This window comes from Mauremys mutica, chromosome 1 (genome assembly GCF_020497125.1).
Source record: "Mauremys mutica isolate MM-2020 ecotype Southern chromosome 1, ASM2049712v1, whole genome shotgun sequence".
Classification (NCBI taxonomy): Eukaryota; Metazoa; Chordata; order Testudines; family Geoemydidae; genus Mauremys; species Mauremys mutica.
Window position 1 is genome coordinate 316,834,421 of NC_059072.1, and position 15,901 is coordinate 316,850,321.

Sequence of the window (15,901 nt, forward strand, 5' to 3'; positions counted from 1 at the left end):
GCAACTCTCTCATCTTTTTCATCTTCACCTTCAGGCTGATTCTCCAATGGAAATGGAGAGCCTCCTTGATGTTCCAAACACAGCCCAAGGATAAGGGGATGCCATCTTCATCATAGGCCTAATGGAAGATCAAGTGATCTATCTACATAGTCCTTCAGCACCAAAAGCAGTAATACCAATGAATGGAAGAAGAAAACAAATTTGACAATCATGTCCATCAGATCTATTTAGATTTAGAATCTAAAGCTTTCCTTAGAATCATGGACCCACCCTTTCTGAACAAATTATATTGAAAAGAAATAGCAAAGGCTTAAAATTATGAATAATAAGCAGGAGGCATATGAATGTGTGAATGCAAAATTAAAATGTGCACAAGCAAAAAAGGTGAAAGTTTTAGTCACAGAAAAAATCAAATTGAGAACAGCTGCCATTTATTCAGATTCTTATTTATAAAATTGTGACATTCTCACATCAATTTAGCAATTTTGGAACAGGATTAAAACAAAACAGAAAAGAAAATGGTTTGAATTAAAGCAAGTTTACTATGAAGTAGCTAATAAAATGTGGAAAATATCAGTTTATTTAACAAATTTTTTCCTTTAGCAGAAAATGTAGGTATAAAATAATGAGAATAATGAGTCTTGAGTCAGGAAATTCTGGTTCTCCTTTTGGCTCTTTCAAAGTGTTCCTGTGTGCGCTTGGACAAATCACTTAAGCTTTTTATGTCTCAGTTTCATAGAATCATAGAATCATAGAATCTCAGGGTTGGAAAGGACCTCAGGAGGTCATCTAGTCCAACCCCCTGCTCAAAGCAGGACCAAACCCAACTAAATCATCCCAGCCAGGGCTTTGTCAAGCCTGACCTTAAAAACCTCTAAGGAAGGAGATTCCACTACCTCCCTAGGTAACCCATTCCAGTTCTTCACCACCCTACTAGTGAAAAAGTTTTTCCTAATATCCAACCTAAACCTCCCCCTCTGCAACTTGAAACCATTACTCCTTGTTCTGTCATCTTCTACCACTGAGAACAGTCTAGATCCATCCTCTTTGGAACCCCCTTTCAGGTAGTTGAAAGCAGCTATCAAATCCCCCCTCATTCTTCTCTTCTGCAGACTAAACAATCCCAGTTCCCTCAGCCTCTCCTCATAAGTCATGTGCTCCAGCCCCTTAATCATTTTTGTTGCCCTCCGCTGGACTCTCTCCAATTTATCCACATCCTTCTTGTAGTGTGGGGCCCAAAACTGGACACAGTACTCCAAATGAGGCCTCACCAGTGCTGAGTAGAGGGGGATGATCACATCCCTTGATCTGCTGGAAATGCCCCTACTTATACAACCCAAAATGCCATTAGCCTTCTTGGCAACAAGGGCACACTGTTGACTCATATTCAGCTTTTCGTCCACCGTAACCCCTAGGTCCTTTTCTGCAGAACTGCTACCCAGCCATTCGGTCCCTAGTCTGTAGCAGTGCATGGGATTCTTCCGTCCTAAGTGCAGGACTCTGCACTTGTCCTTGTTGAACCTCATCATATTTCTTTTGGCCCAATCCTCTAATTTGTCTAGGTCCCTCTGTATCCTATCCCTACCCTCCAGCGTATCAACCACTCCTCCCAGTTTAGTGTCATCTGCAAACTTGCTAAGGGTGCAGTCCACACCATCCTCCAGATCGTTAATGAAGATATTGAACAAAACCGGCTCCAGCACCGACCCTTGGGGCACTCCACTTGATACCGGCTGCCATCTAGACATGGAACCATTGATCACTACCCGTTGAGCCCGACCATCTAGCCAGTTTTCTATCCACCTTACCGTCCATTCATCCAGCCCAGACTTCTTTAACTTGCTGGCAAGAATACTGTGGGAGACTGTATCAAAAGCTTTGCTAAAATCCAGAAATAGTACATCCACTGCTTTCCCCTCATCCACAGAGCCGGTTATCTCGTCATAGAAGGCAATTAGGTTAGTCAGGCATGACTTGCCCTTGGTGAATCCATGCTGACTGTTCCTGATCACTTTCCCCTCCTTTAAGTGGTTCAGGATTGATTCCTTGAGGACCTGTTCCATGATTTTTCCAGGGACTGAGGTGAGACTGACTGGCCTGTAGTTCCCTGGATCTTCCTTCTTCCCTTTTTTAAAGATGGGCACTACATTAGCTTTTTTCCAGTCATCCGGGACCTCCCCCGATCGCCATGATTTTTCAAAGATAATGGCCAATGGCTCTGCAATCTCATCGGCCAACTCCTTTAGCACCCTCGGATGCAGCGCATCCGGCCCCATGGACTTGTGCTCGTCTAGCTTTCCTAAATAGCCCCGAACTACTTCTTTCTCCACAGAGAGCTGGTCACCTCCTCCCCATACCGTGCTGCAGAGTGCAGCTGTCTGGGAGCTGACCTTGTCTGTGAAGACAGAGGCAAAAAAAGCATTGAGTACACTAGCTTTCTCCACATCCTCTGTCACTAGGTTCCCTCCCTCATTCAGCAAGGGGCCCACACTTTCCTTGACTTTCTTCCTGTTGCTAACATACCTAAAGAAACCCTTCTTGTTACTCCTAACATCTCCGGCTAGCTGCAACTCCAAGTGTGATTTGGCCTTCCTGATTTCACACCTGCATGCCTGAACAATACTTTTATACTCCTCCCTGGTTATTTGTCCAATCTTCCACTTCTTGTAAGCTGTTCTTTTGTGTTTAAGACGAGCAAGGATTTCACTGTTAAGCCAAGCTGGTCGCCTGCCATATTTACTTCTCTTCCTACACATCGGGATGGTTTGTTCCTGCAACCTCAATAAGGTTTCTTTGAAATACAGCCAGCTTCCCTCGACTCCTTTCCCCGTCATGTTATTCTCCCAAGGGACCTTGCCCATCAGTTCCCTGAGGGAGTCGAAGTCTGCTTTTCTGAAGTCCAGGGTCTCTGTTCTACAGTTTTCCCTTTTTCCTTGTGTCAGGATCCTGAACTCGACCATCTCATGGTCACTGCCCCCCAGGTTCCCATCCACTATTGCTTCCTCTACTATTTCTTCCCTGTTTGTGAGCAGCAGGTCAAGAAGAGCTTTTCCCCTAGTTGGTTCCTCCAGCACTTGCACCAGGAAATTGTCCCCTACACTTTCCAGAAACTTCCTAGATTGTCTGTGCACTGCTGTATTGCTCTCCCAGCAGATATCGGCGTGATTAAAGTCACCCATGAGAACCAGGGCCTGTGATCTAGCAACTTCTGTTAGTTGCTGGAAGAAAGCCTCGTCCACCTCATCCCCCTGGTCCGGTGGTCTGTAGCAGACTCCCACCACGACAATACAAATTTTGTACATAATTCTAAATTTAATCCAGAGACACTCAGGTTTTTCTGCAGTTTCATACTGGAGCTCTGAGCAGTCATACTGCTCTCTTACGTACAACGCAACTCCCCCACCTTTTCTGCCCTGCCTGTCCTTCCTGAACAGTTTATATCCATCCATGACAGTACTCCAATCATGTGAGTTATCCCACCAAGTCTCTGTTATTCCAATTACATCATAATTCCCTGACTGTGCCAGGACTTCTAGTTCTCCCTGCTTGTTCCCCAGGCTTCTTGCATTTGTGTATAGGCATTTAAGATAACCCGCTGATTGTCCCGCTTTCTTGGTCTGAGACAGGAGTCCTCCCCTCTTGTAATCTCCTGCTTGTGCTTCCTCCCGGTATCCCACATCCCCACTTACCTCGGGGCTTTTGTCTCCTTCCCCCGGTGAACCTAGTTTAAAGCCCTCCTCACTAGGTTAGCCAGCCTGCTTGCAAAGATGCTCTTCCCTCTCTTCGTGAGGTGGAGCCCGTCTCTGCCTAGCAATCCTTCTTCTTGGAAGACCATCCCATTGTCAAAGAATCCAAACCCTTCTCTCCGACACCATCTGCGTAGCCATTCGTTGATTTCCACGATTCGACGGTCTCTACCCTGGCCTTTTCCTGCCACAGGGAGGATAGACGAGAACACCACTTGCGCCTCAAACTCCTTTATCCTTCTTCCCAGAGCCACGTAGTCTGCAGTGATACGCTCAAGGTCATTCTTGGCAGTATCATTGGTGCCCACGTGGAGAAGCAGGAAGGGGTAGCGATCCGAGGGCTGGATGAGTCTCGGCATATAGAATGGGGATACATTGAAGCACATGAATTACTTCCCTAACTTACCAGTTTTGGAGGGGAAAAGGAGAAGAAAAGGGAGAAGGAGACCGAGGATGGATTGATTTAAATCAAAGCAATGATTTTAAATCAGCAAACAGAACTACTTGATTTAAATAATTGATTTTAATTATGCTTTTAATTTGTACTTTTTAAGTATTTTCTAAAAGAAAGGCTCATTCTCATTGGTTGGTAACCATTAAAAGTTGATTTGCAACTAAACATAATATTTTACATTTGAGGGAATTCTGCACCAAAAATTCGGCACACAATCCAAAGCAAGAGCAAGATCCAAATGTGGAGAGGCTTAATGTGGGGGGATCCAGGTGTGGGGTGAAAGGCTTTTGTGGGGGGCAATCTGGGTGTGGGCGGCTCAGTGGGGAGTCTGGGTGTGGGGAGGGATCTGGATGCACAGAGGCTCATGGGGGGGGGGTCCAAGTGCAGGGGCAATGGACGCTGCAGGGGGGGATCCAGGTGAAGGTGGTTAGGGCTCAGCAAGGGGGGTCTGGGTGAGGGGGCTCAGTGCAGGAAGTGTGTGAGTATGAGGGAATGGGGCTTGGCAGGGGGGTCTAGGTGCTGGGGAAGTGGTCCTGGTGCAGTTGGTTAGGGCTCAGTAGGGGTGGGGTCCAAGTGCAGGGGGCTCATCAGGGTGGTCCAGATGCACAGGGAGTGGGGTTGTCAGGATGGGAGTTCAAGTGTGGGGGGCACAGCGGGGGTGGTCTGGGTGCAGGGGTGGGGGTCTGGATATAGGGGGGGGTCTGGATGTGGGGTCAGGTGCCGGGAGCTCAGTGAACGAAGCTCTGGATGTGGGGGATGAGGCTTGGTGGGTCTGGGTATATGGGGGATCCAGATGCACAAGGGCTGGGTGGATGGGGGACCAGCTCCCCGTACAGTGACCCCCTACCCCTGTGGCTGAGGAGTGATGAGAGCAGGAAGCGGGGGAAGGGAATGCAGAGTTGGGTGAGGTTTCAGGGTGGGGGGTCTGACCCAGCTCCAGCCACTCTGTGCAGGGGAAGTGTACTCCCCCCAACACCTAGCCCAGCTGTGACGAGCAGCTGAGCCCAGCACAGGGTCTGAGCCACCAGTCGGGATGCCTCCAGCCCTTGGTGGGGCTATGGAGGGCCAGGTGCAGGTGGGGGGCCTTGGCGGGGCAGGTGCAAGAGGGCTCCAGATGTAGGGGATAAGGTTTGGTGGGGTGGGAGTGCAGAGGGCTTGGGGTGGAGTTGTGGGTGCAGGGGGTGGTGAGGCTCGGCAGGGGAGTCTAGGTATGGGGTAGTCCCCAGCCTCGTGCCCCTCCCCGCCCAAGTGAGTTCCCTCTCTGCTGCCTGCTCCGGGAGGCCAAAATTACATGCCTGCCCACCTGGGGGGCGGGGGCGGGGTGACCGCTCTTGCAGTTTCCCTTTGCTTCCCTATCAGAAGTCATTTTTCTGAGAGGAAGCAAAGAAATATGAAGGGAACATGAATTCTGTGCCTGTGCAGTGGCGTAGAATTTCCTCAAGAGTAATATTTACACTAAACTTGGTGCTTCATTTTTTTAACCCAGAAGATACAGTGTAGCCATACACATTTATTTAGGAAATTATACATCTTAATTTACATTTATTCAGATTTTTAATTGTTTACATTTTTATTATGTTAGAAAGTGGTGAATGATGCATTTCTTAATTACTAGATTAATTTTACTTGCAATTTGTGTAAAACTCTATTTAGATGGAAATTAGAATTCAATTAAAATGCACAAACAGCATTTTAATAATTTTTATTAAATAAATTACCTTAAACATAAGCTTATTTTTTCTCAGCAATACATGTTTTGCATTCAAAATTGATTTATTAAACAAAGGAAGTATTATTTGTAGTTAGTGAATTGAACTGACTGTTTCTGGTCATGATGCCCTTCAAGATTTTAATACTAGTAGATCTCATCCTCCCACAGCTAGTTTTCATTCATCGGCTAGAAGAGGAAAACAAGCTTTCCTTCTTTTTTAACTCCCAACTGGTTTCTTAACTTTAAATTAACTAGTGAGAGATGACCCATACCTCCTGATAGTGGGGGGACACAATTTAAAGGTTCAGTCGCCCCCGGAACAGCTCAAGTCAGGCCCCACACCAGATAAGCCTGCTCCCCTCACCTCAGAAGGTCATTTAGTCCAATCCCCTACTCAAAGCAGGACCAACACCAACTAAATTATCCCAGCCAAGGCTTTGTCAAGCCAGGCCTTAAAAACCTCTAAAGATGGAGATTCCACCACCTCCCTAGGTAACCCATTCCAGTGCTTCACCACCCTCCTAGTGAAACAGTGTTTCCTAATATCCAACCTAAACCTCCCCCACTGCAACTTGAGACCTTCTTGTTCTATCTCTCCAGGAAAGCAGTGGCCCCTCCCTGCAGCTCCCAGCAGTTGCTCCTGCCTACCTCTTCCCACGGGGCACAGTTTGCCGGCTCTGGCAGCTGCTGTGCAGGGAAGGGGCCCAGATGCACCACATGACCGAGTGCGGCCAGCAAACCCTGGCAGAAATCAGGGGTGAGAGGCACATAAACCTCCACCGTGTGGAGACCTTTGGGAGAAGCAAGTCCTGTCTCCCCTCTGCTTTCTCTGTCTGATGCTATTTGTGGGATTAGACCCTAATTTACAACTACTGTCCATCATCCTGAACTTGATTATGCATTGGCGTACTGCCCCATTGAAGCCAACGGGCCTTCGCATGCACAGCAATCCACCCAACACAGATCACAATGCAGTATCAGGGTTTTAGAAATGATATAACTACTTTTAACTTAGTACAGATTTAGTCAAAGAGGAAGTAGGATTATTCATATTTTAATAAAATGAGAATATTACACTATGTCTTTAAATCAAAATGTATTATTTTTACAATTTGTAGCATCCTTATTAAAAGTAATCAGATTGTGAAACATTTCTCTCCCCCAATGAGCATGATTAGCTATCAAAAGAAAATTCACATTTCTATCCCAATGTCGAACAAACAATACCATTTCTTTACTTACAGCATTCCCAAAGTCGTTGAATATTGTGTATTGTTCTAATTAAAACCTTCCTTTCTCATATTACATTTACATATTTTAGTTCCTGAATACATATTGCATCAGGTCAATTTATTTATTTTAGATGATGACACTTTTAAAATTGTAAACTGGTCTGAACATCAGGAGTGTGTTACTTATACCAGGGCCGCCCAGAGGACTCAGGGGGCCTGGGGTCTTCGGCGGCAGGGGGCCCCTGCTGCCGAATTGCCGCCGAAGACCTGGCATTTTGACGGCAGGTCCCGGGGCAGAAGGACCCTCCGCCGCGGGTCTTCCGGGCACTTCGGCGGCGGGTCCCGGAGCGGAAGGACCCCCCCCCACCGAATTGCCACCGAAGACCCAGAGCGGAAGAAGCTCCAGGGGCCCGGGCCCCGTGAGAGTTTTCTGGGGCCCCCGGAGTGAAGGACCCTGCTCCAGGGGCCCTGAAAAACTCTCATGGGGGCCTGGGGCAAATTGCCCCACTTGCCCCCCCGGCAGCCCTGACTTATAGTGCCTTGAGGGATCACTTCAGGACTGCTGTTTAACTGAAGCTACAACGGCTTCACTACAAAAATGGTAGTGGGAGTTTACAGTGGGATAATTAACATGTTCGCTATCCAGCTATAAAATCCTAGTGGACACAATGCATCTGTAATTTTTACTGAGAGTTAGCTAGGCAAGGTCAACACTATATCCCCATCCATGAATGACCTTGCCTAGTTTAACCTGCGGTAAAACTATAGTTCCTTGTCACCACTGTGTATTTACAGTGGGACAGCTAATGTGCGTTAAGTTATTCCACAGTAAAAACACACCTCTTCTGGCAGTGAAAACAAAGTCTGAGTCATGGAGACAAGGCACAGTTATGGAGGCATGCATGGTCCTGGGAGAAGCAGACACTTCCATACCCTTTCCCGCTCCTTCGGTCTTCCCAAACAAACAAGTTAGGGTATGTCTACACTAACCGCCGGATCGGCGAGCAGCGATCGATCCAGCGGGGGTCGATTTACTGCATCTAGTCTAGATGCAATAAATTGACCCTCAGCACTCTTCCGTTGACCCTATACTCCACCGCCGCAAGATGCGCAGGCACAGTTGAGAGGGGAGCGGCAGCAGTCGACTCACCATAATGAAGACACCGCAGTGAGTAGGTCTAAGTACGTCAACTTCAGCTACATTATTCACGTAGCTGAAGTTGCGTAACTTAGATCGATTCCCCCCCAGTGTAGACCAGGCCTTAGTCAAACAGCATTAAAGGCTCCACATACTGTGAGGTTCAAAAAAAAAGGTCACCACAAGGTGAGTTCAAGAGCCAGATTTTCAATGGAACTCGGTTCCTTTTTAAAGGCCTAAATGAAGTGGCCAGAAGAGCGGCCAGTAGTTCCCACTGTTCACTATGGCCACTGGTTGCTGAGCACTGTTGAAAATCTGTCCCACATAGCATATAACTATAGAAATGGCAAAGTGGAAACTTTAAAACTTACATTTATTTGTTTTATTCTGTGTCTTTACATGATACAAGTCTGTTATTCGAATGTTTCCAAGATCATATGAATATGATAATAAGATGTGCTGACTGTATACTGGTTGTCCCATCAAAGAAATTGCATAACACATTACATTACGCACCCTTTCAACTGATTTTAGCAGATCTTTAAAATTAGAAGGAGGATGACTATAAATAGGATTCTGTGTTTGTCACGGAGGTGTGGAAGTCACAGATTCCGTGACTTTCTGCAACCTCCATGACTTCTGCAGGGGCCTGTGTGGCTGACCCAGGGCCACCCAAGCAGCTGGCTCCGGGGCCAGCCATACCTGCCACTGCTGGAGCAGCTCTGCAGCTGCCAGCAGCCCCCAGCAGCAGTCCCCAATCTACCAGAGTAGTTGCTTCCCCGGCGACCCCCAGGAGCAGTGCCCAGGTGGCCGGTGCAGGCGCTGCTAGCAGTGGTCCTCGGACGGCTGCTGCAGTTGCTGCCCCCCTGCAGCGGTCCCCTGGTTACCTTCCAGATGCCCCCCCACCCCCTGAAGGAGCAGCCTCCAATGCGTTCCTCCCTGCCCTAGCAGCGACCCCCTTAAGATTTAGTCAAGGGTATTTTTAGTATAAGTCATGGACAGGTCACAGGCAGTGAATTTTTGTTTATTGCCCATGACCTGTCCATGACTTTTACTAAAAATACCTGTGACTAAATCGTAGCCTTAACAGTAAGTCAACCAATGTTTTGACAACAACTGCCGTCCTCGGGGTTTGAACAGTATGTCAAACACATTCACTTCTGCATATACCACGTGATTGACTTCAGTTGAAACACGACATCACTCCTCTCTAAGTGATGTAAAAGTACTCATGGCTTTTAATAGTTTACTGTCTCTAAGGTGCCACAAGTACTCCTGTTCTTTTTGCGGATACAGACTAACACGGCTGCTACTCTGAAACAGTTTACTAATTCATCATTAATTGTAGTCAAAATAAGACAATACACCATTCATTTTTTATAAGATACCATCCAGACAAAGGCTACATCAAGGGCTGCTATATAGAATCAGCCCTATCAGCTCAGATCTGGTCATACTGAACCAACAGCTCTTACAGCATGAATTCCTCCATCCATATTAATAGATGTTAACTGTAAAGTTTAATTAGAATCTATAGGGCCTGTCTACACTACATAAAGAACTATATGTTAGCACAGTTCTCAGCATGGATAGGAGAGTCCTTGTTACACTACATTCTTTATTACCAGGCACTCAAACACTACTAGACTAAATATTCAGATCATTGTTGCCAGTCAGGATTTATAATATATATGGTGAATTTAGTACAGGGCTTTCCTATCATCATTATTAGTTGATCATTGATATGAAAAATAGATTTACTCTTGAATTAAGTATACATACACAGAAAAGAAACTCTGCAACCTGAAGTTTTGAAATTTTCAGGATGCGAATCTACAGTGCTTCTTAAGTGATATCATTCTTGTGTTCAGCAATCCTACCAATTTGATCAATCATCTGCTAATGCCAGTGGAAGATTTGTGGGTTGACTAGTATCTTCTATAGGAGTATAACACATTATTAAAGAAGGGCATGCAGCATTTTTATCCATTTAGTGCTCATTCCAACTCCAAAAAAATAAAAATAAATAAATCAAGCAAAGTTGAACCATAAAAAACCCCCACTCCAAGCAGAGTCTTTAGTCTGAGAAGGAAGAAGAGTGAGAAACTCAATGAAGTCTACTAAGAATTCCTCTATTGCTACTGATTTTACATGGGAGGTGCTCAGATGTTATCATGATGGAGAGCAGTATAAAAACGCTAAGACAGACAGACAAACAAGTCAATATAAAAACACTTTCTGACTTTCATTACATTGGATATGGTCCTTAATTCCCAGCGAAACCAATGGGAGTTTTGCATGCAAAAAGGCTGCAGAATTAAGCCCAAAGGGTTTGTTTTCAACTGTTTAAAATAAGATATCACTTGGGGGCCACATACTCTCCAATATTATAATGTGCAATTCCTATTGACAATGCACAAGGACAGCATATGGGCCTTTAGTTTGTTACAACTCAATCTACTGGTCTTTGTTCCAAATTAAAAAATGTACTTGCAGGTATAAATTCTACAAAACCTTTTGGTACTACTGAGGGGTGGACAATCAGGTCAATAAAAAATATGTACACATCTTGCAAAGTTAAATTCCTAGTCTTTACAGAAAAAATTGTTCCAAACGTTTGAATTTCAAGGAATTAAAAATCAGTTGCTTTAAAAAATGTCTTAAATACATTTTAATCCTTTGACAAGGTTCATTACTGGGGCCCTACCAAATTCACCGTTCATTTTGGTCAATTTCACAGTCATAGGATTTTTTAAAGGTAAATTTAATGATTTCAGCTATTTAAATCTGAAATTTCACAGTGTTGTAATTGTAGGGGTCCTGACCCAAAAAGGAGTTGTGGTGGGGTCTCAAGGTTATTGTAGGGGGGGTTGCGGTACTGCTACCCTTACTTCTGCGTTGCTGCTGGTGGTGGCGCTGCCTTCAGAGCTGGACAGCTGGTGAGCAGTGGGCCCTACCAAATTCATGGCCATGAAAAATGTGTCATGGACTGTGAAATCTGGTCTCCTCCGATGAAATTTGGTCTTTTGTGTGCTTTTACCCTATACTACACAGATTTCCTGGGGGAGACCAGTGTTTCTTAAATTGGGGGTCCTGACCCAAAAGTGAGTTGCAAGGGGAGTCACAAGGTTATTTTAGGGAGGTTGTGCTATTGCCATCCTTACTTCTGCGCTGCCTGCAGAGCTGGCGGCTGTAGAGTGGCAGTTCACCACCACCAGCAGCAGCACAGAAGTAAGGGTAGAATCATAGAATATCAGGGTTGGAAGGGACCTCAGGAGGTCATCTAGTCCAACCCCCTGCTCAAAGCAAGGACCAATCCCCAACTAAATCATCCAACCCAGGGCTTTATCAAGCCTGACCTTAAAAACCTCTAAGGAAGGAGATTCTGCCACCTCCCTAGGTAACCCATTCCAGTGCTTCAGCACCCTCTTAGTGAAAAAGTTTTTCCTAATATCCAACCTAAACCTCCCCCATTGCAACTTGAGACCATTACTCCTTGTTCTGTAATCTAGTACCACTGAGAACAGTCTAGATCCATCCTCTTTCGAACCCCTTTCAGGTAGTTGAAAGCAACTATCAAATCCCCCCTCATTCTTCTCTTCTGCGAAGATTAAACAATCCCAGTTCCCTCAGCCTCTCCTCATAAGTCATGTGTTCCAGCCCCCTAATAATTTTTGTTGCCCTCTGCTGGACTCTCTCCAATTTTTCCACATCCTTCTTGTAGTATGGGGCCCAAAACTGGACACAGTACTCCAGATGAGGCCTCACCAACGTCAAATAGAGGGGAATGATCACGTCCCTCAATCTGCTGGCAATGCCCCTACTTATACAGCCCAAAACACCGTTAGCCTTCTTGACAACAAGGGCACACCGTTGACCCATATCCAGCTTCTCGTCCACTGTAACCCCTAGGTCCTTTTCTGCAGAACTACTTCCAAGCCATTCGGTCCCTAGTCTGTGAATGGGATTCTTTCATCCTAAATGCAGGACTCTGTACTTGTCCTTGTTGAACCTCATCAGGTTTCTTATGGCCCAATCCTCTAATTTGTCTAGGTCCCTCTGTATCCTATCCCTACCCTCCAGCGTATCTACCACTCCTCCCAGTTTAGTGTCATCTGCAAGCTTGCTGAGAGTGCAGTCCATGCCATCATCCAGATCATTAATGAAACAGTACTGCAACCTCCCCTACAATAACCTTGCGACCCCTCAATAACTCCTTTTTGGGTCAGGACCCCTACAATCACAACACTGTGAAATTTCAGATTTAAATAGTAGAAATCATAAAATTTACAATTTTAAAAATCCTATGACCGCAAAATTGACAAAAATGGACTGTGAATTTGGTAGGGCCCTATGTATAGTATAGGATAAAAGCACACAATAAGACTAAATTTCACAGGGGGAGACCAGATTCCACGGTCTGCGATGCATTTTTCATGGCTGTGAATTTGGTAGGGCTCTGTTCATTACTTTTACTTGTGGTAAGCAGTTTTCTCCTCTTCTCTCCTCCTTTCTCTCCCACCCTCCCCCAGCTTTATCCTGCAGCCAGGAAGCACATATAGTAAACCCATGTTTCCCAAAGTGTAGGGTGCTCCTGCCTGTGTGTGTGTGAAGGACTACTTTTGGGGGAGGGGGAAAGAAGGCAGGCATGCAGATATATCAGTTGTTCTCCAGAGTTTCAGTTTTCATTTATAAAAAGTCTCTAGTTCTTATGATTGTGACTAAAATGTGAAATGAGTCTAACCCGTACAGACATCTGTCTGAGTCTGCACAGTCAGAAACAAGAGAACTGATGTTTGAAGTGCCCCATTCATCTTAAGGGGTGATAACTTAGATGCTTTTAAATGTCATAATTGTTAATTATTTCATTCCTCAAAGCACATAAGGAAGGAAGGAAGGAGAGGAAGGTTTTATTATGAATATCTACACATGTCCCAAACCTTGGGGTGCAGGGAGGAGTGAAGGACTTGCAAGGGAGGAAGGGAAGGAGAAGATGCGGAATATGCTTACATTAAAAATATAACAACACGTGGTGAGGTTGGAACAAGGAGACACTATTGATTTTACCTTCCTGAAGGGGGCGTTCAGCTTTCAAAAGTCTGGGAAACACTTCAGTACATCAGACTGCAGAACATCTGAATCACCAGTATAATTCCATTTCCATTCTACTATATATATTTACATCAGTGACAATCTTCTTAGCATATGTGCCACATGCGTGACCAGGATTCATCAGTGACAATGAGAGGAGTCTAGAAGGCTTTTAAAATTTTTCTTACAGTAGATTATTTCTAAAAATTTATCAACTGAGAATTCTACATATAGAGTGATGAAGTTCAAGATGAAGGAACAGACCCTATTTCTCCACCCCACTCCACCTACAGCTTGGAGCCAGCAATTTGCATTACCTTTCAGTCACCGTGCACTGTAACATTGCTGCAGTGCATTTCATAAACGTTGTGGCAGCATTCCAGATGCACAAAGCATTTTAGAGAATTCAAGTCTGAGATAGCGCAAACCGTGTGAGGACAAATGCTGGTGTGAGTGATTTTGAGGAAGGGGAAATAATACAGTGGCAAGCAGAAAGTGTAGTCTTTCGTCCAGGATCACCCTGGATGGAGTGAGGGGACGGTATAAAAGGAAAAGGAGCAAAGCTAAATGGACACAAGAGAATAAGATCAGATCAGAAGGAAGAGAATGCTAGTGAGTATGGTTACATCCAAATGAAAAAAGTTGGTAGACAAGGAAGAATAAAGAAGAGGTACAATGGGGAAAGAGAAAGAGAGAAAACCAAAAAGAGGAAATCAAGAGAATGCAACAAAGGCAAGAAGAAAACAGGGTAGATACAGAGACAAAAGAAAAGGAAAGATCAGAGAGACTACAGTTTGATAGTCACACAGGCAACACTGCCTCAGGAAGAACCGGTTCAGGCACTGGGAAGTGGTGGAGCTATAGGGCATGCCTGAGTCACCTGACATAAAGCTATTGTAGGAAATGTATTTTCTAAGAGCAAAAAAATAAAAGGGGGAAAAAAGAAGGAAGGAGGCCTTATTCCTTTAGTGTTCAAATGCTTCGTAACTGATTTTACTTTTCAAAAGTATTAAAGCAGGAAGCCCCCTAACATTCCTATAACTTGATTTTAAGATTCTAAACCCTGAGCAAATTTAACTTTTCTCTGGCATCTGGTCATCCTTTCTCTTACCCGTGCTACTATTATGATTGTTCAGCTCACCATATGTGCAGGGCTTTGCCTCTAGCAGACTCTAAGGAAAACGCCCCATGATTTTAAAAACAAAAATCTCAACAGTTGCTCTTTAAGTGTTTGCATTACAGCACCATTCCCCAAAGAGGATTTGGGAATTTAAAACAAGCTGATTTTTTCAGCTGAAAATAAGATACATATATTTTCTGAAACAAGTTTTCTTCCTTGGAATAAGTATTGTATTTGCTTTGATTATTTCACTGAGATACACCTCCAGTTTCTACAGGAATGAACATAAATATTGATTTTTTTTCTAATCATTTTAAATCCTCTGGTAAAAAAAATCTCATAATTGGTCCAAATACTGCTCTGCAACAGATGCTTCAATGTTTTTCCTCCTAATATCTTGCTTAATTTAGACACTATTTATAGATTTTTTTAAAGTATATATTTATTCTGACTGAAATATACTGATCCAGCTTGTTCATAAATTTTAACAACCAGAGGTTAAACTGAATCATTTACTACAAACATCTTCAGGCTCCAATGCAGGACAGGAATTCAAAGCATGCATTTGAGTATTTAATGGTGTTAATTTCTGGCTACATAAAAGCCACCAGCTTCACTGAACAAGTCCATGCTTCTCCCACATCCCCACAAAAAGAGAGAGAGACACTGAAATAATTAAAAGTGCTCTTTGTAAATCTGATAGAGTAAATACAGAATTGTAAGCATTGTAATACATGGAAATTATTTTTTAATGGTAAGCATTAACATACCAAGCAAACAATATGAAAACAAAAACCCCAAGAATGCTGTCTTTTTAGTTACAGCTTAGACTGGTGCGTGTCATGCTGTTGTACTACAAAAAACAGCCATATTTCTTCTGTCTTATAAACCTTAGACAACACCTGTAGATAGGTTTTATCTACATAGTCCATCTAATAATTGTTTTTAATAATCACTGAATTCCTCAAATATCATCACAAAGTTTAAAGAGGTACTGCACCAATCTACTAGTAAACATAGCATGTCCTACCTGGAAAAATAGAAGGTCTTTTCTTAGGGCGCCTTGGGTGTATAGGTTCTAAATTCTTAATATTTCTTTGAAACTTTCCTTTACTGTCATTTCCTAGAAGGAGGTCTGGTGGTAGGCTGCTCCGTCTTGTTGATTTATAATCAGTCTGATATGAATTCAGTTTACTCTTAGTCCTAGAGTACAAATTGGTGTCATCAATTGCCATTATAGCAGACTTATTTGTAAAGCTACCCAAGCATAAGACCAAACAGTAAAAATCTGCACACTCAAAGGCTTATTTAACTGGTGGTTAAACTCCTAAGCAATATCTGATGTTCTCATGCCTAACTCTGCACTTGTTTGGTAAGTTTAGCAAGTTGATAGGCGTGAGCTAAAACAG

General features: G+C 44.1%; 1 protein-coding gene across 1 annotated transcript in view; it reads right to left on the reverse strand.

The window, feature by feature from the left end:
- The window catches only part of FRY (FRY microtubule binding protein), a 398,333-nt gene that overhangs the window by 319,812 nt on the left and 62,620 nt on the right, over window positions 1–15,901 (reverse strand). Inside the window, exon 4 of the mRNA XM_045016361.1 lies at window positions 15,523–15,695. The gene's annotated coding sequence lies outside the window, so the exon portion shown is untranslated. The remainder of the gene's footprint in view (window positions 1–15,522; window positions 15,696–15,901) is intronic.